The sequence below is a fragment of the Galleria mellonella genome, unplaced genomic scaffold (assembly GCF_026898425.1).
Source record: "Galleria mellonella isolate WM207_F2 unplaced genomic scaffold, CSIRO_AGI_GalMel_v1 utg57, whole genome shotgun sequence".
Lineage (NCBI taxonomy): Eukaryota > Metazoa > Arthropoda > Insecta > Lepidoptera > Pyralidae > Galleria > Galleria mellonella.
The window spans coordinates 9,723,513-9,749,928 of NW_026442119.1; the positions used below are offsets into that span (position 1 = coordinate 9,723,513).

General features: G+C 30.3%; 1 protein-coding gene across 3 annotated transcripts in view; it reads right to left on the reverse strand.

The window, feature by feature from the left end:
- LOC113509622 (uncharacterized) overlaps positions 1-6,553 on the reverse strand; it is a 172,566-nt gene extending 166,013 nt beyond the window's left edge. Inside the window, exon 1 of one of the 3 annotated variants that reach the window (XM_052899254.1) lies at positions 6,326-6,553. The gene's annotated coding sequence lies outside the window, so the exon portion shown is untranslated. Of the gene's footprint in view, positions 1-6,155 lie in introns of all 3 variants that reach the window. The other 2 variants (XM_052899255.1, XM_052899253.1) reach the window with 2 other exon arrangements.
- Positions 6,554-26,416: the final 19,863 nt, after the last annotated feature.

Below are 26,416 nucleotides of genomic sequence, written 5' to 3' on the forward strand. Positions count from 1 at the left end.
CGTTTCCTAATGCACAGTGGATACTTTAAAATAGACGTGTATTACATAACTATTTATATTCTTTAAAGTTTTAAACTTGCAGTTCGCGAGATACGTACAGAGAGTGCAGTCTCGACGGTTGTTATTCGAAAAGTTATTCTCCCCGAGTCAATAACACCATTCTTACGAATATATGGGAAAACATATTTAATGGCAGTATCCTTTAGTACGGAGAGCGACATTTTTAAGTTAGTTTATTGCGTAATGAATCGTCTCGATAAATCTGATAAAGGAGTGGTACGTTCGTAGAACGTAGATTCTTTCTTGTGTACAAATTGTTTTTACGTCATGCTCATACAAATAAAAACGTATCTCGAATTTTAGAATACGGATGTAAATATAGGGAGTAGCAAGAAACTTTTAAATGTTATTGTTATTTCTAAACATAAAAGTTAGCGATTGATTTATTAATGTACCTATTACTTTACGATATGAGTATAATGAAAATTCCTTTAAAAATTGAGATAGAAAAACAATACAGTACAGTAGTTTTTAATTAGCTATTTTTGTCTTTACCAATTTACAATTTCTATCACACGTTCACAGGTTGCTAGAAAGAGATCTATGTATTTTATGTGATAAGTCCACCATTGTACTCATTCTTTTCTTAAGAACTCTGTATCCTATAATTTAAGACTTTACAATAAAATTTTACAAACAAACAGTACAAGAAGCAAATAGAATAGTCACTTAAATGGTAACAAAATCGATATGAGACCATAAAATATACTACGTCGATTGCAATTTTTTTAATACAACTTAAAATGGCAAACAAGCTGACGGCCCACCGGATGCAAAGTGATAACCTTCGCATATAAAAATTAGAATTATCAAAATCAATCCAGAATTGATAAAGATATCTACTCGTAATCGTAATATAAAAAAATAGAAGCAATTTTCTTAGTTGTTTTTATAATCAGTAAAGTTTATTCCATCGTTGATCCCATATCAATTTTATAACATTTAAAGCTGCTGTTTTTTTTTTTTTGCAGCATAAAAATATTTTGTAGGACACAAAATCCATTTGTAAACACGGAATTCCGCTTTCAAAATTCATATATTTTCAATGCAACATATTTGCGGTGCATCTCATCCTTTATCGACGTATGTGTGTTCAAGGTAAAATCCGTATTTTTGCAAATGTACTTGCTATTGTTTACGTTAATAAGTATACAGTTTTTTTTTAAATATAAACAAGCTGATGATCCACTTGATGAAATGTAGCTACCATTACCCGTTATCATTTGCAATGTTTTCCACGAAAAAAAATCGTTTTCATTTGTAGCAAAATCATTTATTTTGATTTAATACTAAACTATTACATCGATTTTGATAACATTTCTATTGGGCCAATCTGTAAATATATTCTTTTAGATAAAATAAAGAAATTTCCAAATCTATTTACAACTGACAGAATTATGAGTGAACAAAAAAATATGACTGAATATAAAAACTCCTTCTTTTTGAAGTCGGTTAGTAAAAGGAATGGAGCGTCATCGATCTTTTAAAAAGCTCTAGTTATTAATAATTTTTAACAAGATCATTCTTTGTTTAATCAGTTACTGACTCTCTGCCTACTCCATATGGAACCAGTCGTGATGATATACTTATAAAAATAAGACAAGTTAATCTCATGACCGTTATCCCTTGTACAGCGTGTAATAACAAAACTATAATAATTATAATGTCCTTGGTAGTGTAGCTGTTTAACACATTGCTATATTTTCCAGTAATTTCTAGTTTAATCTTCGTATAATACAAGCAAATGATCATACATCTGTTCTTATTGACAGGATATTTTCTATAATATTGTTTGTATGTGTTTGTGTGTTCAGGGGTTTTCAATAACCTAATATAATTCTGTTATTAATAAGGGTAACATTATTAAGGATTTTTTAAAGTTGGCAACGCGTGTGACGCTGTGCTGATGTAAGTGTCCATAGGTTACGGTAAACGTTTACCATCAAGCAGGTCATATACTCGTTTACTACTATTGTGGTAAAAAATATTTGTCATAGAGGTAGCTACATGCCACTCTTTCCAGTTACGATAAAGAAGTTTTTATAACAGGCCGGTTTATATATATATATATATATATATATATATATATATATATATATATATATATATATATATATATATATATATATATATATATATATATATATATATATATATATATATATATATATATATATATATATATATATATATATTTAATGTTTTTTTGTTTGCTTTATATTCTCTTTTAAAAATTGATATTTCACATTAATTGTACACTAAAATAATTTTAATTTAATAATAATTTTAAAATAATTTGTTTTCATTATTTCTTTTGTCTTGTAATCGACTGTGTAAGCCACATTATTATGTACTTTACATAGATTTTTGTTCTTTACTAAATATTTTTGTATAATATAAACTGTTGATTTATTCAATTAAATAGATATATCCTTTAAAGTTTAACATTCGTCGTCCATAAGCGTTGTAACGTTAACAACTAGTTAATCATAGCTACCAAGTAAACGTGTCTCATTGTATTTACAATTTCAATAAGTTATACGATAAAATGTTTACCTCGGTACGGTATCACTAAAAGCCTAGATACGCAATCGCCGCACTTAGATTTACTGTATTTATTCTTATATAATATATAAATAAATCCGTTGAAATAGTTGCAAATAATTATACCTATATATACAAAATAAATCGTTTTAAATATACGGAAGTCAAAATCAGATGTTCACGAAAATAATCCCAAATAAATTATGGAATTACATATATTACCGATTAAAAGATAAAACCAAACAGCTTACTTAGGGTTTTAATTTGATTTTTTTTCTCTCGTGGCTGATAAATTGTACTTTATTCCCCTTCTATTTCCCGCAACTTTATCGACGTGAATCAATATATATAACCCACCTATGTAGCAAATTTCATTCAAATCCGTTCAGCCGTTTAGACGTGATCGAGTAAGAAACATACAAATATTTAAAGACCCAAACATCTTTACAATCATTTATATTTATAATACAAATATCAATAAAATTTGTATTTTTTGGGAATAAAATAAAATGGTCATACATTAAATCCTCACTCCGTTATCATACGAACTATTTCCTCTAATAGGCATGTGCAGTATTTTATGAGGAACCATCCAGTGGTATGAATCTCAATTTAATTCGTTAATGTCTTGGAGTTCGATCTTGGATGAGTAAAAGTGTATACCGATCTATAAATTCATTTTTGATTTTATAGATCGGTATACACATATAACATTACAATTTACTAATTAATAAACAAATATATTGAGAATAATAAAAAAAATCATTCAGATAGTAATTACTATAATATGATATTCATATTTTTACGTTTTCATATACTAATTATTTTACATACAAATATTGTAATAAAATTCAAATTTTGATCATTCAATCTTGGAATCTTTCCTAGAAAGAGTATGTTTGATAGATTATTTCACAGTTAAAATTTAGATTTCGTATTTCACATTATATATGGTATTACAACAAGTAGATTATTGTAGATTCTACAAAAAAGAAGGTTTTGTTAGTAACAGATTAATATTGACTAGTAATTGGGCTGTTCTTATTTTAAAACGAATAAAACTCACCAATGAACGACGAGATATTTCAGAGACGTATTAAATTTAAATTATTTTTAAACACGGATCAGTGTCTTTGCAAACCAATTGTGACCCGCAAAGAAAACAGCTATTTGAATAGTGATAAAATAAATATTGATTCGCGATTACACTGTTCTTATTTAAAAACGAACAAAATAAAATATCGCACCAATTGACGACGAAATATCTCAGAAACGCATTAAAATTGAACTATTTTAATTTAAAAACGCGGAATCGCGTATAGTAGTAGATATTGGCCCGCAAAGAAAAACAGCTACTTTAATCGTGACAAAATTAACATTGAACCAACACGGAAATAAACTCATTAGCTTGCAAAAAGGATTATCAAAATCAGTTCAGAATTGACAAAGATATTGCGTAACATCTTAATATAGGCAAATCCTATGTCACGATATTTGTTCACGCTAATCTCCGAAACCTCTCAACCGATTTTAATGAAATTTTGTAAATCTGTATTGCTTGCTTCCAATTGTTTTTATTCCGATAAAAAAGATGAACCCGATTGGTAATGGTAGGAAGGCAAAATCATTTTCCGGGTCAGCTAGTAGATACATATATAAAAATATGAATTGAAAATTTTCTTTTGTTTTCAACAAAAAGACGGGGGTTTTCAATTCGGTTGTGTATTTTTTGTGTGTTTATTGCCTCATAACTCCGTCAATTATAAACCGATCTAGAAAATTCTTTTTCATCTGGAAAAATATACCTACAGATTGGTCCCATAGAAATTTTAATACAAAATAACTGGTTTTGCCACAATACAAATCGGTTTGTTATCAATTCTAATATTATTACTACCTACTTATGTCCAATATCTTAATCCCAATATGAATCTATCTGGTAAAATTTGTCTGTCTATTCCTAACTAATAACTGCTATAGTCGTAAGTTCAAGTCAAATCGATGCCGAAAACTATGCGTATCTATTTAAAATTTTCTATTTACTCTTCAGTGACATAAAACACCGTTAACAAACATAAACATTCCTTGAAGGAGGCAAACTCCAAAATAAATCCTAATAAAACTAGTATCAAGCTAGCAAATCATTATGATTTTTTTTTTTATACCACTGAAATGGCAAACAACTATACGAACATACATAATGATGAGCATATAAGTATATGATGGGAAACAATTTCCATAGCTTACGAACGCTTGCAATTGCAGGGACATTACGCGCGTGTTGCCGATCCTGAAGAAACCTCTTTACCCCTTTTTTAAGCGACTCCATAATGTAGTCATAATAATAGATTAATATACTCCTTTATAAGGTAAATTCATACGATGTAGTGTAACCATAATGTTGTTATAAAACTAAATCCTAATATAATATAACAGTCCTAAATATAACGGTCTTTACAGAACATTCGTACTGTCTCCCGGTAGCACAGAATACTAACGACGTTATTCCTTTTCAACCGACTTAAAAAAAGGAGGTTCTCAATTCGGTTGTATTTTTTATGTTTGTTACCTCATAACCACAATCAATTATAAATCGATTTGGAAAATTCTTTTTTCTTTGAATTCTTTTTTAACTTACAGATTAGTTTAGAAATTAAAACAAAATCAGTTCAATAGTTTAGTTTTTAAATTAAAATAATTTGTTTTAAAACAATTGATGTTGTTTTTTTTTTGTGGAATACTAATTTAAATTATATAACAAACGCTTCACTATCTTTCCTTCTTTGGAGTTAGCCAAAGAAAAGGACATACTATATTAAAAATATGCAACATTAGATAATAGGTATATCTACCTGCTTTCTAAAATTGTCTTTAGGACGCCAAAATCTCAAATCGATTCTAATGAGACTACTATTATAATTATAAAGGCATTTATTGGAACTTAAAAAAATAAAACTGTCGTAATACTCTCGTCCCAAAAACTAATAGTGTTTCACAAACTTTGCCTTCATATGTTACCATATAAAATATTCTACATATTCATACTAACGTAAATCAGAATATGATCCATTTGTCTACCGAATTTTATTTAAGTTCATAAACGTGAGTAGTTTAGTTTAATTAGTAGGATATCCTTCGATTAATCGTATATTACTATACGATTAAATGATTAATTCGATTACTCCAGTAGTCAACTAATATTGTTATTATATGATATTAATCATTAACGCTTGATGCGGCGCCCGCGGTAAATATTTTGTAAGTGCGCATCGACTCACCAATCCGTTAATATAATGTGATAGCATTTGTCGACGCAGTGAAATTGATGATGTACCAATCACCTATTCGATTATTTATAATCCAATCGATCTTTCATAAGAAGGCGACTCTTTAAGTTAACAACTTTAATTAATTACCTAAACGATTAATACACATATAGTTCGCTTAAACGGTAAACATCGACATATAAAAAAAGATAAAAAATATAATACCGTAAAAATTATTTCGTATAATTAAAAAATTATGTAAATCATAAAAAAATAATAACCAACCAAAATTCCTTGGCAAATAAAAATCCAAATGAAAATGTGCACAAAATAAAATACAACACTTCACACGAACAAAATCTTTCGGTACACCGATTGCAACACATAAAAATCTTATAAAGCCCTTTAAGTAAGTCTAAAACGCACTTTAAGACACCAAACACTGACAACTTTACCGTTTGCCGCCAACTGCAACTTTTTTCAACAGTTTCAGAAAATATGAAAAAATATAATTATAAAAAAAAATTGTTCTAAAATCAAAATTGCGAATAATTCGCGAGTTCGAATTACAAGTTTCGCGTCGCGCCGTTGCGCATATCACGGGAGCGGGAATGTGAAATTTTCGACTATTATGGGGAGGATGTGCGCATAGCTGTGGCTTAGATGAGACTGTGGCGTGGTACCGCGGCAGTCCAACTGTGTAGCCAAAGACGACTTTCGCCCCGACCGGTCGCCCTACAGCTCTGGCGACGGGTGACGCATCCAGGAATACTGTTAATTCACTATATATTACACAATATACACTATGACACTTTTTTCTAATTTACTTTTAAATAATAATTTTCAAATTTCACTTGTTTCTTACAACTACATATAATCGATCGATAAATATAAGGGTTGAAGGGAGATTAGTGAAATAAACTGTTGACACGGACTTTTGCACGATCGTGTTCCTCCTGCCGTCCCTTATTTTAAATATGCATTACAGTAACCATTGTTATTACAAAATATTCAAATTCGCATATAAAAGGGTATCGTCATTGTATAGAATTGGATATAATTGCAAAATGACATCGTAGTTTCATTAATATGTTACTATTTATAAATTCACTCCACTTTATATCATCTGGTGTGATTCATCAACATTTTAGTACATGAATCATTAAGGGTATTTAGTTTAAAATCTTAAATTAAACAAATGTTACTTCGGATCTATTTAAAGCTACAAGAATTGTAATAAAATAAAAATTATTGTGGTGAATATAAAGTCACAAGAATAAGCCGCAAACCGCATATCTGTCGTACCTACCCATTATTCTATTTCATAATTAACTAATCAAACAGCTGTATTTCAATTTGCTTTATAAAATATATACATATAACACCGAAAATATTCGAGATCGCAGTTTCGACAAAATTTGTTTGTAACTTTTAAATCTCGCACATAGTTTACTTTTATATAATAATCAACTAGATAATGAGGCTTTTGTCACAAAAAATCATAACTAATTCGTACATCTTTTTTTATATTTAGAATAGCAAACAAACTGACGGCTCACCTGATGAAAAGTGGTAACCGTTGCCTATAGACATGAGTAGTACCATAGATATAACAGAGCGTATCGCCCATGATACTCTTCATGCGGTAACCATTCCTGATGAGTAAGGTGTTACACTATTTATCGAAAAAGTACCACTTGGACAAATAAATTTTAATAACGGCTCTTAAAATATAATATTTTTTTAAACATACTTTACATCACAATGATATTAAAGATTTTAATAATTAAAGTATTAATTTTTACTAAACTAAATTTTTAATAAAATGACATGGGTATAATTACAAAATAATTTCAAATTATCTCAATATTATTTTTTATATAATTTAGATTACCAAACATACAAATAGGCTACCACATGAAATATTTTATATATACATAAACGGTACCATGAACATTAAGGAATATATATACGTCATACGTACAATTAATAATATTCATACAAATTACAACCTAAACTCCAAAATAATAGCCAGAAAAGTATGTAGGAAAAGTTTCAAATTTATCACTTTTTCTAATAGTTATGTAATTAGCACACAATCCATTATAATATACGAATTAATTACGTTTACATAAACAGGACATAAGAGAAGGATACACACAGTAAATTATCATGAAATGGCAACAATAAGCGCACACTATCTGGAGTTATGTCATAACCCAGTTCCAAGTTGAAGTCAGGACTTCGCGCAGGAAACGGCAGGAGCAGGACGCCGACTTTAGTATAACTATTTACAACTGTTGCAACGTTCGATGTTGCCATCTATAACGTTGTTTTAGTTGAAAACTGTGGATGTGTTTACAGGCAATTGATTACAGAGTAATAAAACGATATAAAATATTTTATTATATATGTATATTTTTAGTATTCAAATTAAATGTCATTTAATCAGAGATTCTTATTAATATTACAAAATGTGAAAGTAAGTTTGTTTGTTATCTCTTGACGCCTTGACAGCTTAACCAATTACTATAAAATTTGGTATGCACGTACTATATGAGAAGAAAAAGAACATATCCCAGTCACGCGAACGAAGTCGCGGATAAAAGCTAGTATTATAATAATTCATCTAAGCAAAGAATTATTAAAATATATAGTGTCTTTTTAGATACACTGATATACTTGTTTCATATCATTGTACCTATCAGATGTTACAGTTCTTCATGACGAAGTTGCTAACTTTGACATTACCATAATTTAATAATTCACGGCTTTTAGAAGAATATCAGGTAAATTTTGCTCCTCAAAAACAGCAGTTTCAATCGTGAAAATACAACATACAGAAAATATTTTAATTTAGAACACGTATTTACAATTATTTTTTAATTACTTAAAAATGTCATAGCAACATAGCATGAAGAACTAAAAATCAATACATATAATAAAAGTAAGTGGCTGCTGTCTGTACATGGAAGATATATAAGAAAAACTACTATAGAGTGGCTTTATGAAAGCAATAGAACCAAAACAATGATTTTTAGAATTTTTGTCTGTTTGTCTGTTTGTCTGTAGGTCTGTGCGCGCTAATCTCAGAAACGGCTTAACCGATTTGTACGCGGTTTTCACTAATGCATTGCGGTTTACTCCACTTAACATTTAGTGTTTGTTTTATTTCAATCGGTTCATAAAAAAAGAATATATCAATCTAAATAATCACCTATAAAATGCTGTAAAGTAACTGATCAATTTAATTGACTGAAACTTATAGAAGGTAGTAGGTACGTAATTATCATTTAAGTATATAATACAATATAAGACCCAATTCATGAAGAGTTCCAATGGGAATGATGTACAGAAATTATATAGAAGCGAGCAACGCCGCGGGAAACGGCTAGTAAAAAATAAGCTTCTATGTCCTTCAAAATCACAGAACTGTCAAGTTGAATGTATAATTTCTCTCGATATTTCCGACGTCTCATCAATGGGAGTCAAAGTGAATGGACATAAAAGAAATCAATTGACAATCCTTGTTCAAAAGAGCACAGGAAAAGCAAGTTTTGTTTTGACACAAACCAACTGTGCTTTTATGTTCCTGCTGGTCAGATTTTTTTCACCTTTCTAAACAATTCCAACACGAATTACTTGCATGTATAGAAATTCAATTTTTTTGCTAAAAAAATCAAACATTGTCGTTCTTATAATACAGATTCTTAAAATACAAATATAAATGGAGATTCTGAAAATAAACAAGCCAATATACTTAATTTAAAAATTATACATTTTAACAAATTATATTTATCTAAAATATATTTTGTTTAAATATACTTATAACACTTAATAATAATATCAACTAGATATAGACCTACGCACGAACTAAACCAAAATTTTAAAATATATGAATAGGTATTGAAGATATGTGCATGAGAGATGTAAGTAACATTAATAAAAAATTTAAGCAGTTTTATTTATTTTTGTCGATCTGTCCATTGAAAATATTTAAATGCCTATTACATAAAAAAAACTATCACTTATTGATTTTACATAAATTTTCTTTATTCGAAAATACATACCTACGAATATAAAATTTTAATATGATACAAGACAGTGAAAACTGTATCGAAATCAGTTGCGTATTTTAAAACAATAGAAGAGAAACAGAATGATACAGACAGCGACCTTTTATAAAACTAGAAAAGTTGATATACCTAATTACTTATGTTCTAATCAAGTAGTAGAAATATATATACTAGACTCATGAACAGAATTCACACAGTCAAAGTTACTAAATTAACCACATAAATTAAGATAAAATGTAGTCTAAAAAATTACAAAGGTATCTATGTAGATATAAGCTAATAAGGTAAACATTAGAATAGTTTAAACTCGTATTTAGCAAATTACCTAAGTATGTATAAAATCATGCGATTGGATGAATAGTAAGCAAAGACTTCTAGAACACACGTTTCTTACATACATACATACATATCTGTCACGCCTGTCTCCCAAATGTTTCTTACAAATACGATAAAATTATAACTAGACTATGTTTGTAAATGATGGAAGATATTTAAAAAAATACTAATATAAAAGGTCTTACTTAATGAGAACAATAGAAAGGCACAATAATTTTTAGGAATTTTGTCTCTGTGTATGTTTGTTCCGGTATCACGTAAAAACTATTCCACCAAATTAGATGAAGTGTTCATAGTTGTGTTACTAAAGGTATAACTTAAAATGTGACGTATGTTTCACCTTAATACACCGCCTAAAAGTGATCTATTTCATTAATTTTCTTCCTTCCGAAATCCACTAGTATGGAGTAGCGAGCAAAAAGTTAGTGTACAAATAAACAACTAGTTTAATAATGAAGCTCAAGTAGAAAATATCCGTTATCTTACATCTATCAGATGTTGCGGACAACTCACTTGCAGCTACCGTCCGCGGTAATAAACAGAAATCCGATACTCAGTCTACGACAAGCATTTAAAGCCAGATCTGATAAGGAGATCGTTCAGTTATTATTTACAATCTGTTCACGATTGTCCCTTATGATGCCAAAATCAACTGCATTTTTATATGGCAGTAAAGGTATAAGTTATATTTCCAATGTTTGAACAAATATTTGTGTTGAACATGAATTTGTAGTATTCGTTTCACATATTTTATAGGAAATATTCACCAACGCTTTGCACGGATAGATAGATAATAATTAAAATTAGTATTTTATATTAGCTCTAAAAGGCCAATTTTTATACTTTAGTTTATATTATTGCAAATTTCGTAAGGATGTCTAATATTTTTTTTAATAATAATTAGCTTATATTACTCACTTGTAATGTAGCTTCCTACAGCTGTCAGGATTTTAAAATCGCTAGAGAAGTTTTGAGTTCATTCCTTATAAATTAGCAAACATTTAAAATATCAAATCTTCCCTCTTTACAATGTTATAGTATAGATGTACATTTCGTGACATACACACAATACAAATCATTCTAACTATAATAAATATCATCAAAATGTTTAGATTAGATCAATAGTAGCCGAGTTGTGAAAGGAAACAAACAATCAGTCTGGCACATATCACGCTGATCAGTATTTCCTCATACGGTAGACAGCATGCGTCTGTGGACCCGAAAACCAAACAAAACTACTTTTAAAATCTGCTAATGCGGCCAGTGACAGCTGCGGCCTAAACTGCAAATTCTAAGACCCTATATTAATTTATTCATGTACCCTTCACGCCCTAAATCCCTCGCGTCGATGAATAAAGGGCTTTAAAGGGTGTTGCCGCGTGCGCTACCCATCCATCATACCGGCGATGCAAAACAAATCGATTATTAACACTAATCATTTGTATCATTATCAATATTTGTAACATGATTGCTTAGCAAATTGAATATAAGGCTTGTACTATTTACATGCTATATACAAGCTGGTATTTGCAAATTAATATTTTTTTTTAATGAATAAACTGCTTGTTAGAGTATATTATAGTTTGCAATTTGATTTCTTATTGGCACACCTTTGCAGAAACGGGCGAATAATGTAAAGGACAAAGACATTTCGTATACTTATTGCTAAAATAAAAACACGTCTTACACGGATATCTGATATTTTTCTGATAACTCTGATAATTTAATCACGCAGTTCGCAAATGTCAGGATGTTATTAATGATATTTTGTCAGTTTCATCATCATCTTCATATCAGCTATTATCTGTCCACTGCTGGGCATGAGCCTCCCTCATAGATTGCCATAAAGAACGATCATGAGCCACCTGTATCCACTGACACCCTACAATGCATTCGAGGTCGTCAATCCATCTAATGGGAGATCATCCTATACTGCGTTTGCTCATACGGATTCACCACTCAAGAACCCTTCCCTAACAATTGGCCGTTCTTCGAGCTATGCGGCCAGCTTCGTCAGTTCACTTCAAGTTATAAAATTAAATAAGCACACAGTCAGATAGATTCGAACCCACTACATTTGAGGTCTGTAAGTCGAGGCATTACACCACTAACCCACAATATTCTCTTTACATTACTGTAGCTACTAGGAATATAAATAATACAATTTATGGTAAGTTTACAATGTTTATGACTATTGTTTTAGGTATCACGCACTAAGAAAGCGACGTCACGCAAGTGGCAATTAACACTGCTCAGCCTGAGGTTGTTTCTTAAAAAAATTACAAGATTACTTGAACACCTAGCTTACATTATACCTTATAGATATGATACCAAACAGTTACAAACATTGATTATACTTTAAGAAACTCATAATAATCTTAGAGCAACGTCATAGATTACATAAACACACACACACACACACACACACACACACACACACACACACACACGTACATATATATATATGCTAGGTGTTAGAAAATGGAAAGAGGTAAAGTTGGAAGGAAAAGATGCCATTAACAATGGAACCTAAATAAAAAAACTACTTTAACTCCCATATAGATCACAAAAGCTCATTAAAGAAAATGAGTTTTTTTTACTACATTCAAATTATTTATACATTATTATAGTACATAATGTAAATAGATTTACTAGTATATATTATTACAGTAGTATAATTAGCAGATGCAGTACAAGACCATTCAATAGTTTGGTTACACGATATTTTTTGTATTACACCTCATAATTACAGTGATACTTGATCTTATCCCCTCTAATTAATTGGAGATTGTAATCTTAAAACTATGTATGCGTAAAGACATGTCATTTGATAAAACGATAAACTGAATAGTGTAATCAAAATGTATAAGGATGAATTAATGAGGAATTTTTATGTAAAATTATTTTTATTATAGGTAGATATTTTCCACTAAGTGTATTTTTTTTTATACAACTTAGAATGGCAAACAAGCTGACGGCCCACCTGATGGAAAGTGGTACCCGTCGCCTGTAGACATGAGCAGTACCGTGGACATTACAGAGTGTACTGTTTCGCCCATGATACCCCATGCGTTGCCATTCCTGAAGACTCAGGTGTTATTCCTCTGTACCCTGTAAATTCACGCCATATCCCACCCTTCAAACCGAAACACAGCCATGCAAACACAACTGCTTTACGGTTGAAACACGAATGGGACAGAGGTACCCAAGCAAACGACTTTTGTACAAAGTCTCCCTCTGGTAAATATATGGATATAGGTAAGCATTGGATTTCATTATTAATTGAAAATCTACATAAAAAGGAAACAAAATATAATAGACGGTTACTTGAAAATACTAGAAGAGAAAATATTCCATGCCTCATTACATATTAAATAAAATGATCCCAAGTTCCAATCTGTAAACATAATAAGTTGCTGTTCTAGTTGAAAATCATTGGAAATACGTTTAAAGACAAACTACATTCTTCGTTTCTGAAAGTACTACTATTCAATCATTAATTAATCATTAACAAAGTTTTTTATGAAATTTGAGAACGTTCCTCCTCACCATCTCACCTCATCAATGTTTTTCTCTAATTTATTATATTTACATTCTATACTAATGACAAAACTTATAAACTTTACATATTCTTACACAAATTTTTATTGAGAATAAAACAAATTTAAGAATCCATATATATCCTTCTATATGTGTTCATTGACACGTTTCCATGTCGTAAAAAAGAATTAGAAAACGAACTCTGGGTTTTTTTTTTTATAGAACATCTTTAAGAGAACTAAACAATAAACAAAAATTACAATACACCAATGACAATATAACAGAAACAAACTCCCGAATTATACGATTTAATAATCGCCAACAAATCTTATAACCAAAAAGTGAAAAAAGTGTGGTGTACTCGGAAGCGAAGGGTAGAGAAGTAGGAAGCGATACTGGTTTTTATTTCCTCCCCACACTATCTGGTATCTGGTATTGATTCCCGCTGTCACCGCAATGGGGTGCAGCTTTTGAACGTTTGTGATTGATGGTACCCCCCGTATTGTGCTCGTATTGTATAAAAATATTTTTATGGCTTTTAATCATTATACAAATTGTGTTTTAGCGACCTCAGATTTTATATTATTGTTTTCATTTACTTAGCTTTAATATTTATTCATTTGCCAATCTAATCAAAATCGTTATTTATTGAGAAATATCCAAACTCCGAAATATTATAAATCCTACATATTTACATTTAAGACCGATCTATAGTTTATGTTATTATTATTTTTAAGTCAGGAAAATTCTAATATTGTTATGGTTTCCCTATAGGTTCTTGAAATTCATAAATAGTTACTATTAATTCGAATTGTCTATCCACAAATTTACTCGGAAATTCACTAAATTCAAAGTGAAAGACAAAGTTTCTAAGATAAATATTTATAAATTGATTTATAAAAGCCGCGCAAATACGCCAATATTGAGTATATAATAAAAATTTATTATACATGCTCCTTACAAACATAGTGAAGGACAAAAACGGCTGACGGACAATAGCTTTATGCTGTAACTGTATTCGCGACTTCGCTCGTTGTCGTATCGTAATGCTGAATAGTCTATATAACCTTCGTCAAAGAATGAGCTACTCAATGCAAAAATAATATTTCAAATCCGATTGATAGTTCCAGACATCAGGGCGTTCAAACAAATAAACAAACTCTTACGTATTATCACATATATTATAATAGACTTGTAGTAACCTAACCAATAAAAATAAACAATCATATTAAGCTCCTTTCACTTATTTGATTTTGAATTTAAAAAGAATTCATTTTTATGACCATCAGCAAATATAACAACTAGCAATCTCAACTTAATATATTTATTATCTTGTTTGCTACATAACAAACAATATTCACATCTGTTAACTATACGAATTTAAATTTTAATTAAAAACTGCACTGCAACCCCCTTAGATGGGATGAAGATATAAAATGCAATGTGTGGCCCGCGCCAAACCGGTCCGGATGAAGCCATAACGCTTTTACAACCGCTATTGTTAACAATCTAATTGGCATTAACATGCCGGATTAACATAAGGCAAGGGTCACAGCTATTCAAACACTATGTTGCTACGACTCCCTGAATTAGAAAACATGCATATTACATCGTAAAATGATCGGCCAATAATTTCGTAGAAGTATTTTCACTGCAGTAAAGCTCATTACGATATCTTTACTGCTTTTATAAATGGGAAGGTCCTCTTTTTTTGCGAGAGAAAACGCCGCTGACAGTTTATACCGTTAATCTGGATGGTGGCGAGAGGCCACGACCCCAAACGACTGTGGACCAGTGACGGAGTAAAAACAATCTCTATTAGAGAGACTACTAAATAGGAATATGTTTAGCTTGCTTAAATGCAATCAAGCTTCATGCAGTATATTGGATTGAAAATATGGCAAATAAAATCCGAAATACTGAGACACAAAATCTTCTTGTAAGAAAGGTCAGCAATGTATGATGCCGTTAGTATGTATACAAACATTTAAAGGCTACAATAACAGATATCAGATTCAATAGCAGGTTCTGGGAAGGAACAGTTCTTGAGTGACGACCCAGTACGGGCAAACGTAGGGTAGAACGAACCCTCTACTAGATGATAAACTAGATGGAGGTTCGACCTTTAATGCATCGTAGGGAGTCAGTGGATGCAGGTGGCTTAGGACCTTTCCTTATGGCAGTCTATGGCGGAGACCTATGTTTCGCACTGAGCAGATAATAGCTGAGATAATGATGATGATGATAGCAGATTGCCAGTAAATATATCTAATATTTGATTACCACCTAGTGGAAAGTACGAGTAGATTAATTGTAATTTTTTTTTCTCTTTTTAAATTATCATTAGGAATACGTCTGATGGCAATTTATCTCCAAATTATTACACCTTCTATTTGTAACCAATATCCACACACACACACACACACACTGATGAAAGGAAAAATTACGTTACTTTTTTATGCTTTTACCTTTTTTTGTATATGTATTCTTTTATCTCTTTTCTTTTGTGTATGTCTATTTATGGCTGTTATTATTTGTATGCCGTAAGTAATACAAATAAATTATATATCTATCTATCCTCCAATTGTTATTAGGCTTAACTGTGTCATTGAAAGTTCGTGAAATCATATGAATGTACTTTATCTAACTTTAAACTCAAGGAAGGACTATTTGTTTTTTTTTTTAACTCCCAATTTTAAAATTCATGTACTCGAAATCTTTAGCGAAATGTGTGAACATATAATCAATGATCTCGGTATGTGGGCTTCAACGAATCGCATTTTCGGCCATATAAATATGTGGGAGGAGTCCAATGACAGTCAATATTATTTCACGACAAGAATCTTTCTGCAACATACCACAAAATACATGAAACACTATAATGAGCGCATACATTATTCATGCTATGTCATACAAAACAAATGAAAACAAACAAATTAAACAATTCTTCCTATAGAATTAATCATTTTTATCACATACAGTTTGAATTTACAAAAAACTTGTTTTCATTATTTTGTCTTCTAAAATAAATAAAAATGATTTTTATTCAAGGAAGAAATTTACTTAAATAAAAAATATAGTAAACGTTTTCTAAATAGTCATTTTACGAGTCAATCAAGTTTATCAAGTTTAAAATGCAATCAGCTAAAAAGAACGGTCAAAAAGTATTTATAACAAATAAATACAACCACCATATTAATGCTCTTTGCTGCGTATTCATTAAATTATTATTACATATTATTTATTTAATGTATTTAAGTATAGATTTGAAATAGACCAATTTTCGATAGTGTATAAGATAAAGCATATACTAGATTTAAAGTTAGATCTTTAGGACAGAACGCAACTGTAATAACAACATTCAATTTTATGTAATTGTTTGCGTGATGCCGTAACAAACAGACAGACAATATTTCTAAATATTATTTTGGCATCTATTGCCTTTTTAAAACCCTTCATATTAATGTTTCTCAAATATTTCCCATGTATAGACATCCTCTAGTTACAGTTTTATTAGGTATGAATGTCTTAGTAAGATTTCTTTCTCTATATCAAAAAAGCGACTTCGTTAAAAACGTCAAAAAATTACCATAACAAGATACTAATGATTATAGTACAATCACTCATCCAGTAGAACTGTAACTAATTTGTAGGCAGCCAGCTATTATTTCTCTCACATTCCTGAACTAATCGTCTAGTTATACGGAACAATAAAAATTTAATCATTCTTTAATTTTATATCCGTCCAAATCAAATTACCAATAGAGGAATCTTCGGAAATAAATTTCGATTCTAACGCAATAAACTGAATGAAACGGCATATTAGTGAACGGGCAGTAAATTAAATATTTATAGCGTATCAAACTTAAGTAAAATCCCAATAGATGGAGATGCTTGTGACACAACAAAACGTTATTGTGAAACGTTTAACATTAACAATAGATAGGTAGGAATGTTATTACTTATATCTCTCAGAAAAAAAAATTATATATATAAGTAGTTTTTATTCAACTTTGAACTTTACGTTGGAGCTGGCTTAGACACCGCTTGCGTTTCTACTCGTAATAAAGACAAGTGTGATGTTTATTAAATTTATATTAGTGTAAATTGCTTTCAGTAGCTCAGTAACGGGTATGGCATCGTATTATGTAGCATTTAAAGTAGCCATTTTAAAGATATAAAATTAAATATTGATTTTAATCTGCCAAGGGATGTAGATATAACGGAATTCGGCTCTTTGTCTAATTTAAATTTTAGTTTCTCTCAATTTTAAATTGGAAATACGTATTCAAATACTATTTATATAGTAGATGAATGATGTACATAGTGTTGACATACAACAAACGAATGTAATTAGCATAAATTGTCATTGAATTTTTTACGAAATAACCTGTTAGAAACAAACAATTGATTAAGATAATCATTCATATCACAATCACATATCTACATAGCTAATAAATTGGCTGGTTTTGTACTAATAACTCCGCATGCACGCGTCCATTTGAAGTTATCATCAAATATAACACTTGCCACACTATCGGTATATAAAACACCATGTTGCATCATAACGTCACCATGCGTGCCCATATAATGGTAATACGCATACGGAACTCACGAACTTTCATATCAATAAAACAATATAAAATCGAATTGACAATAATTTATTCTATACAATCTGTTGTGGCGATAAAAAAAGATAGAAGGTCAAATAAATCGTTTAACGTTGTAATTTGTAATTACTGTCTAATTACGTTTTTATGTTAAACATTCTAGAATTCTTTATATGATGTGAATAGATTAGAGTCGTACTTATTCATAGAACTGATTTAAAAGTAAGAAATAATATATTTTTTAAGTTATTCTAGTTATTGACATAATAAAGAAAGCTCAAGACAATGATCTTAGTCAATGAACCATTATCAACATCATCATTTCAGCCGATAATTATCTCTTATTGGGGAGAAAAGGATTATTAGCAATGGAGTTTGACAGCCCCATTGCTAGCAATATCAGGTCAACCTCCACGTGGTTCCCCCTGGAAACCATCGTGAACAATTCTCGTTGAATTCGTCACGATGGGCTAACTGACCTGCTTCATCCTCATCTAACATCTTTCACTAATGCCTCGCCGGTGTATACCGATAGCGCGGGTGGGGTTACTATTTCATTATCACCTATAAAAATTGTCTCTTATTACATCCACAGAAAAGAAAGAAGTGGCCTATTCTATGCCGGGACCACATGGACAATGGAACATTATAGAAAAGTTTATTTCTTTTGTTAACAGATATATTGAAATTATAAAAATGCAAACCATATGGAGATTTTGTCACAAAAGTCGTTTGCTTGTATACACTCTGTCCCATTCGTGTTTCTACCTTAATGCAGTTGTTTTTGCACGACTGTGTTTCGGTTTGAAAGGTGAGATATGGCAGTGAATTTACAGGGTACAGAGAAATAACACCTGAGTCCTCAGGAATGGCAACGCATGGAGGGTATCATGGGCAAAACAGTATACTTTGTTATGTCCATGGTACTGCTTATATCTGAAGAGACATGGTACTGCTAATGCTTATGTCAGAAAAATCTGAGTGTCATAGTAGAGTATGTTGCTTTATGTAAATGAGATCCTAGCTTCAATTCTCGATCGGCTCCACTTAAAAGTAAAGTTGTCTAAATACGCTCAGGTGTAGTATTTTGAACTGTACCCCCAGATCTCTCTTTTATATAGTAGCAGTATAAAAATATTAGGAAATATATTTTTATTAAGCCATTGATATTATAAATGTATAAGTGAATTTCTTTGTTGTATAAATAACCAATAACAACTCACAGGCTAACAACTTAGTCAGTTGTCATAAAATTTCGTATGTATGATATTTGGGATGAAAAAGAACATATATTTTTTATATAAACATATATATCCCCTTCGTACGGGTGAAGTCAAGTATAATAACTAGTATTTTAGATTACAGTATTTTAAATATATCAAACACGCAAGTAACACGTAACTTTAAAATTAAAAAAAATATTTTCTCAAAGGCATAACTTACAAAACATTCGTTTTTACATCTTATGTCCATTAGACAACATTTCAAATAATAAGATGTAAGTTTTATGCATTATTTCTACATTTACGTCCACGGTAGCATATTATATTAATCTTTAGAACCAGGTGGCCATATCACACTGATTACAAGAGTATTATCAAAAACTACACATAATTTTCATATAAATATGTATGCAATTCGCTTTTGTGATATCACGTGAAATATTTGTATAGATTTCGATGAATAATATTGACTTATTTTGTATTGAGAAATGTACATTATTTATCTTTGAAGTTTGTTTTATGTTGCTTCGATAATTTATAAAGTGAAATCTTTAGATAACATAGGATTAAATTTATATTTTTACTATTTGAATATTTATTTAACACATTCAATTTTTAATATTATAAAAACGTAATAATAACAACACTCCTGATTTGATATTTTGCGAATATCTAAATAAATATTATTAAATATACCTAAATTAATATTAAAAAACCGTAGTGACTAAAGTAATCAAAAGGCTCGGCAAATTAACGTGATAATGCATTAACCAAATAGGTAAAGGAGAAAAGATTCTACAGAGGCGATCATCTTAAGCAAAATAAGATAAAACTAATAAAATGTGTTGCACAGTCGTGGGACTTAAGATTTGTATGTCTTCTTTTTACGAAAAACCTAAAAAAAATATTTTGAGACTACTCTATAATTCTCCATAAATATTTAAACAATTATTTAATCTAATCGCAATCATAGCTGGTCAATCTTGACGATCCTCAAATTCTAGATTGATAATTTTTTCTAAGTTTAAAATGCGTCATTATATGACATCCCGTCCTCACTATTTGATACGGGAAACGGGATACCAATTCTTGAGGTACATATTTCATCTGTGCATGAAGGTTTGGTTATTAAAGGTTACATAAAACATATATGTCACATACATATACCATGATAACTACCTATTTTATTTGACAACAAAGCAACTGGTTTGTGCGTACACTCCAACCAAGGTAACACACAAAATGCGCCCGCGCCGGTCGACGCGACGCACAGTGTCATCGCTCCTTCAAGTGTTGACATTTGATTGTTTATTCGCCTCAGAGTCATATAACAGTTGCACGAACTAATTATATACAAATAAAACCTTCGCTTGAAAATTAAAAAAAAGTTACATACATCGTCGCCAATGCAAGCTTTGGCACGTCGTATTAAATATTTTTACACCGTGGACATCGTTAACCATGAAGGTAAAACTTTTTTTGTTTATTCAGTTTCTTACACGAAAATAAATAAATGAAGTTAAAACAGTGTGTGAAGGTTAATTACAAAGGAAAGAGTTCTTGTTTTTATTATTCGCCATATATCTATATTGCGAAGTGATAGTTGAATATTTGGTAACAAATAATATGGTTGATATTCCAATTTATCATAAAACAAAAACATACCTTCGTATAAACATGTTACTAATATTTGCAATAGAATTATTACGTCGTATATGTAATAATAAACTACATGAGGTTTTATTTAGAATTATTTGAAATATGATAAAAAAAGAAACAAATCTAATTACAAAATATATTCACAAATCGAATAGGCCATGACTTTAAAATGTGAAACTATTGATGATAATATAAGTGAAAACAATTATTCGATTCCGAAATATATGAAACGTCAGAAAAGGTGTGGTTAATTGTACCATCAATCAGGACAAACAATCTCTAAATGGCAAAAGAAACAAAGAGAGCAAATACATTTGTGTATTACCTGAAGATTAATGAAGTAAATGTGAAAGTTTATCCAAAGTTTTTGAACACATACATCAAAGTAAAGAAATAAAGAAAATTTATATATTTTGAAAAGCGTCCTGATATTTCCTTTGATATTTTGGTGGTTTAAATATGAGTGTGTCTTTGTTCTTATCATAACCAAAACAAACACTATTTTAAATTATTTTGATTGTTTTTATTAGAATTTATGACTACAAATTCCCGTTTTTTGTGTTTTTTTTATACAACTTAGAATGGCAATCAAGCTGACAGTCTACCTGATGGAAAATGGTAACTGCGCCTATAAACATGAGCAGTGCCATAGACATAACAGAGTATACTGTTTCGTCCATGATACCCCCATACGTTGCCATTCCTGAGGACTCAGGTGTTATTCCTCTGTACCCTGTAAATTCACGCCATATCCCACCCTTCAAACTGAAACACAGCCATGCAAACACAACTGCTTCACGGTAGAAACATGAATGGGACAGAAGTACCCAAGCAATCGACTTTTGTACAAAGTATCCCTCTGTTCTTGTTTTATATGACAAACAAATCATAAAATCATTTTGGAGTTTGTTGCTAAATTTATTTAAATATGTAAAGAATGAATGACCAATGCGCAAAATGTGCCGGTTCCAAAGCAGAACCCGTTACAAATAAACAGTATACAAAATATAAAAATAAAAAAGCGAGCAAAGCAAACAATTGTTTTTACAGTAAATTTGCAGGCAATTTTAATGGCGCCAAAATCATATATTAGCACCTTATACACGTACTGACGATGTTTCGAAACAAAGTTACAAATCTTTTGTTTTGAACTTGAAAACAATATAGAGATCTCTGTAGTATCTCGACCAGAATACCAGTATGGCTGTCTTTACAATCAAATGACAATCAAACTTCTATTGATTCTAACTTGATTAGTATTATTCTTCCAAGTACATACTAAAATAATGTGTAACAAATTGGAATCGATGATATCCTATTAATAATATAAATATGGAAGTTTGTAAAGATGTTTGTAAGTGAAAGGGCATTTTTTAAATCATGTACCAAGTAGCTTAGTAAGTAAGCCAAGTATGTAGTAGTTTATCGTAACTTCACAAATAAGATACTTTAATCTTCTCCGGATACTTATCTCCAACTTGTATTTCTATCCTGACTTTTTTTCAATTTGTGAAAATAAAATGTGTAATAATACGCCTGCGCTATCCGTATACGCAGTGAGAGATGATAGGTGAAGATGAAAGCTGATCAATTGGCCCATCGTGACGAATTCCACAAGAATTAACCATGGATTGTAGGGAGAACCACATGGAGATCAACCTGATGGGATAAATTACTAGCAATGGGACTGTTAGACCTAATCATCAACAATCCCTTTCTCCTATCGTAAAGTAGCTGTACTTCCATGGCTGTATTTCTATTTAAATAGTGGGATATGGAAACACAAGCCCATAGGGCTTAAGGTAAGGCCAAGAGCATCACAGTGCTTTACGTAATATCAAAGGTACTGTTGATGTCTATAGACGACAGTTACTACTTTCCAACAGGTGCCCACCTGATATTTATATTTAAAATAACAAACGAGCTACCCAGTTCATTTGTAGCATATTTTGTTTTATATGTCTAATGTTTATATAAATATTTATATATTCACTACTTCCTATGCCATTGTTTTTCTTTTTTTTTTATAGTTGAAAATAGAATGGCACCAGTGATCGATGAAAATGAGCACAGGTCAGTTAGCCCATCATGATGAATTCACAAGTAATTAACCATGATAGTTTTCAGGAAGAACCGCGAGGAGGTTGACCTGGCTGGATATATTGCAAGCAATGGGACTCTTAGTCTCCATTACTAACAATCCCTTTCCCCCGTATACCACTTTGTTAGGTTGACTGGAAGAAATCTTTTTGAGAGATAAGTTCGCCTTTATTAACATTATTATTAACTTCTTGTTATTACTGTATGTTTTAGAGCAATAAAGAATATATATAGAAATATATATATATATATATATATATATATATATATATATATATATATATATATATATATGTTTTTCCTAGTTAATATAGCCAAAGAAACGTCCTATATCCATATCAAATACTTTCCGATTACGACATATTGTAGCAAACCATTACCGAATCATGTTTATTTTCATGATAATCGTTCTATTGCGTTAAATTATTTCATATAACGACATATATATCCCCTTATCTTAAATACAAACTTCCTTATTTAGCAATGATAATCGAATAAACAGGTACTTTATAATTATCAATTAAATGTAGGCAAATGTTCACATACATACAGTAGATACATTATAAAATTCTAAATGAGAATTTTTCCAATAATTTCCGATATTCATAACGCTCAAAATCATTTCACCGCAATTCTAAAATAGTTAGAACGATTCTAACATTAAGCCTGTACCATAATTCAATTAAAATTTTTACAAATAATTTGACATTATCAATTATAATCACTAAGATCAATATGACCTCTTACTATATTTCTTTACCATTCGCCACTCTACTTTTTCCTGTATTAAATTTTTAATTAACTAATTAATATTATGTTTTAAGAAGCTCGAAATTAAACTACTAAATGAGCGAGCGATTAATACTGTCTTCCCATTGAGTACAATTGTAAAAAAATTGCATAATATTTTAATTAGGCTTAATCATATAGAACATAAGCCAAATCAAAACACCACGTGAATATAAAAGTAACTTTACCCAAAAAGAAAAAAGTAAATACATCATATATCTTTACGTAACGTATTTTTCTCTAATACCATTAATGTAATTAGTTGGCCGAAGACAAAAGATAATCTCAACAGAAATACGATAGCTTTATGTAATATATACTTGGACATTCACCACCAAAATAGTTTTTCTTCCCTCTATTAGAAGTGATAAATCTGAAAACACATTTCCATACCATATTGGACCTTTTATAGACAAGAATATTCAGTATTCTAAGCTTATTTATTACAACAAATGTTATTTATTGCAATAGAAGCGAATAACATGATGTTTACTACGGCATACACACATTTCCTTACAAATTGTTATCGGAAATAAACGTCCCAGTGAAGTTGTTTCGCTGGAAAACCCTTATCTTGTGAAGAAGGAATGTCTAGTACATCACCACGTTAAACGTGAATAGAACTACTAAAACTGTGAACATACGCACTTTATTTTGCTAACATAATATCTATCTTAAACATTTGATAATTTATTGATCGCTAATTATTATAGAAATATTATTCAAATGTGAAAATCATATTCTAATAAATATTGTTTGATTAAACAAATTGTCAAAGCGGCGGCATTTTTTTATCTCATTATTATATATATATATATATATATATATATATATATATATATATATATATATATATATATAAATATTTAATAGTATATTATTTTTATATTTTAATATTTTTTTATGTATCCTACTAATAATATAAACTAGCTGTGTTCGTAACTTCGACCATATTAATGAGGGTAAAATTAACGAAAATTTATAGTTAATCTTATTCATCAATGTACCAAATTACATTTCAAATTTATTCAGCCGCTTAAGCGTGATTGAATTACAAACATTCAAATATATTTATAAACTTTCATCATTATTATATTAGAATAATTTTTATGTATTTCATGACTAGTAGTACATGTGCTCATCGTCCGATATGTCTTTGTGCAACCGAAAGCAAAGAAAAACTCGACGCCAGAGGACACCACCCTCTCAAGATCGTTAAAGATAATAAAATATTATCTATCAGCCTTCCCAGTTTGCAGTATATATGATCCTATCTGAGCGAAGAGTCAAATTTTTCTAACTACATACCTGCGTACTAATATGCAAACTAGCATATATGTTTGAGACAAGTTATGAAAGTATATCAAGCACGACGTATATGTATGAGTATATGATTTGTAAACCCTTGGCATTTGGTTATCTGCTAATCCGCAAAGGATTTGACATAAAAATAGATAGACAATTTAAGATGAACCGTTTAGAAATACATGAATACAATATTTATGTCCTATTTTAACGAAGGTCATAGTTTTAGTAGTGTAACTTCAAGTGGCTAGTGGTACAGTCGCATTGGCAGGCGCAAATAGTATTGTATTTAAAAACAAGTTGTGTCTAGCTAAGAGTGCTTCTGTTTTGCCAGTCATGCACTCAGATATTGTATTAGGACAAGTATTATAATAATTTTAGTCTTTGTGGTAAATCTTTATACAATATAATTATTGTTATTTTGTTTTCCTCGATTCGTATATCTTCGTTTTCAAACTTCAATAAATTCTGTTACCTTGTTAAGATTACCTTGAAAATACTGATTTCAGCAATATGGTCGGCTTATTTTATTTATACACGTGTAACTATTGTAATTGTGTTCTTTTAATCTTTATATTTTACTGTTTAACGCGGCTTTGTCTGTGTGAATCAGTACAATAATATAAAATATCTTATTTGTTAAATCAGGATATAACCTATACGAGTCAAAAATTTCATTGAAATCCATTCGGCCGTGTAAGCGCGATAAAGTTAACAAACAACCAAATTTTTTCATTCATTTCAGCCATTATTCGTCCACCGCTGGACATAAGCCTCCCCTATAGACTGCAATAAAGAACGGTCCTGAACCACCTGCACCCACTGACTCCCTGCAATGCAAACATCCAAACATATTTACAAACATTAATAATACCAGTAGTATAATAAAATAAATTGTTTTATTTTTT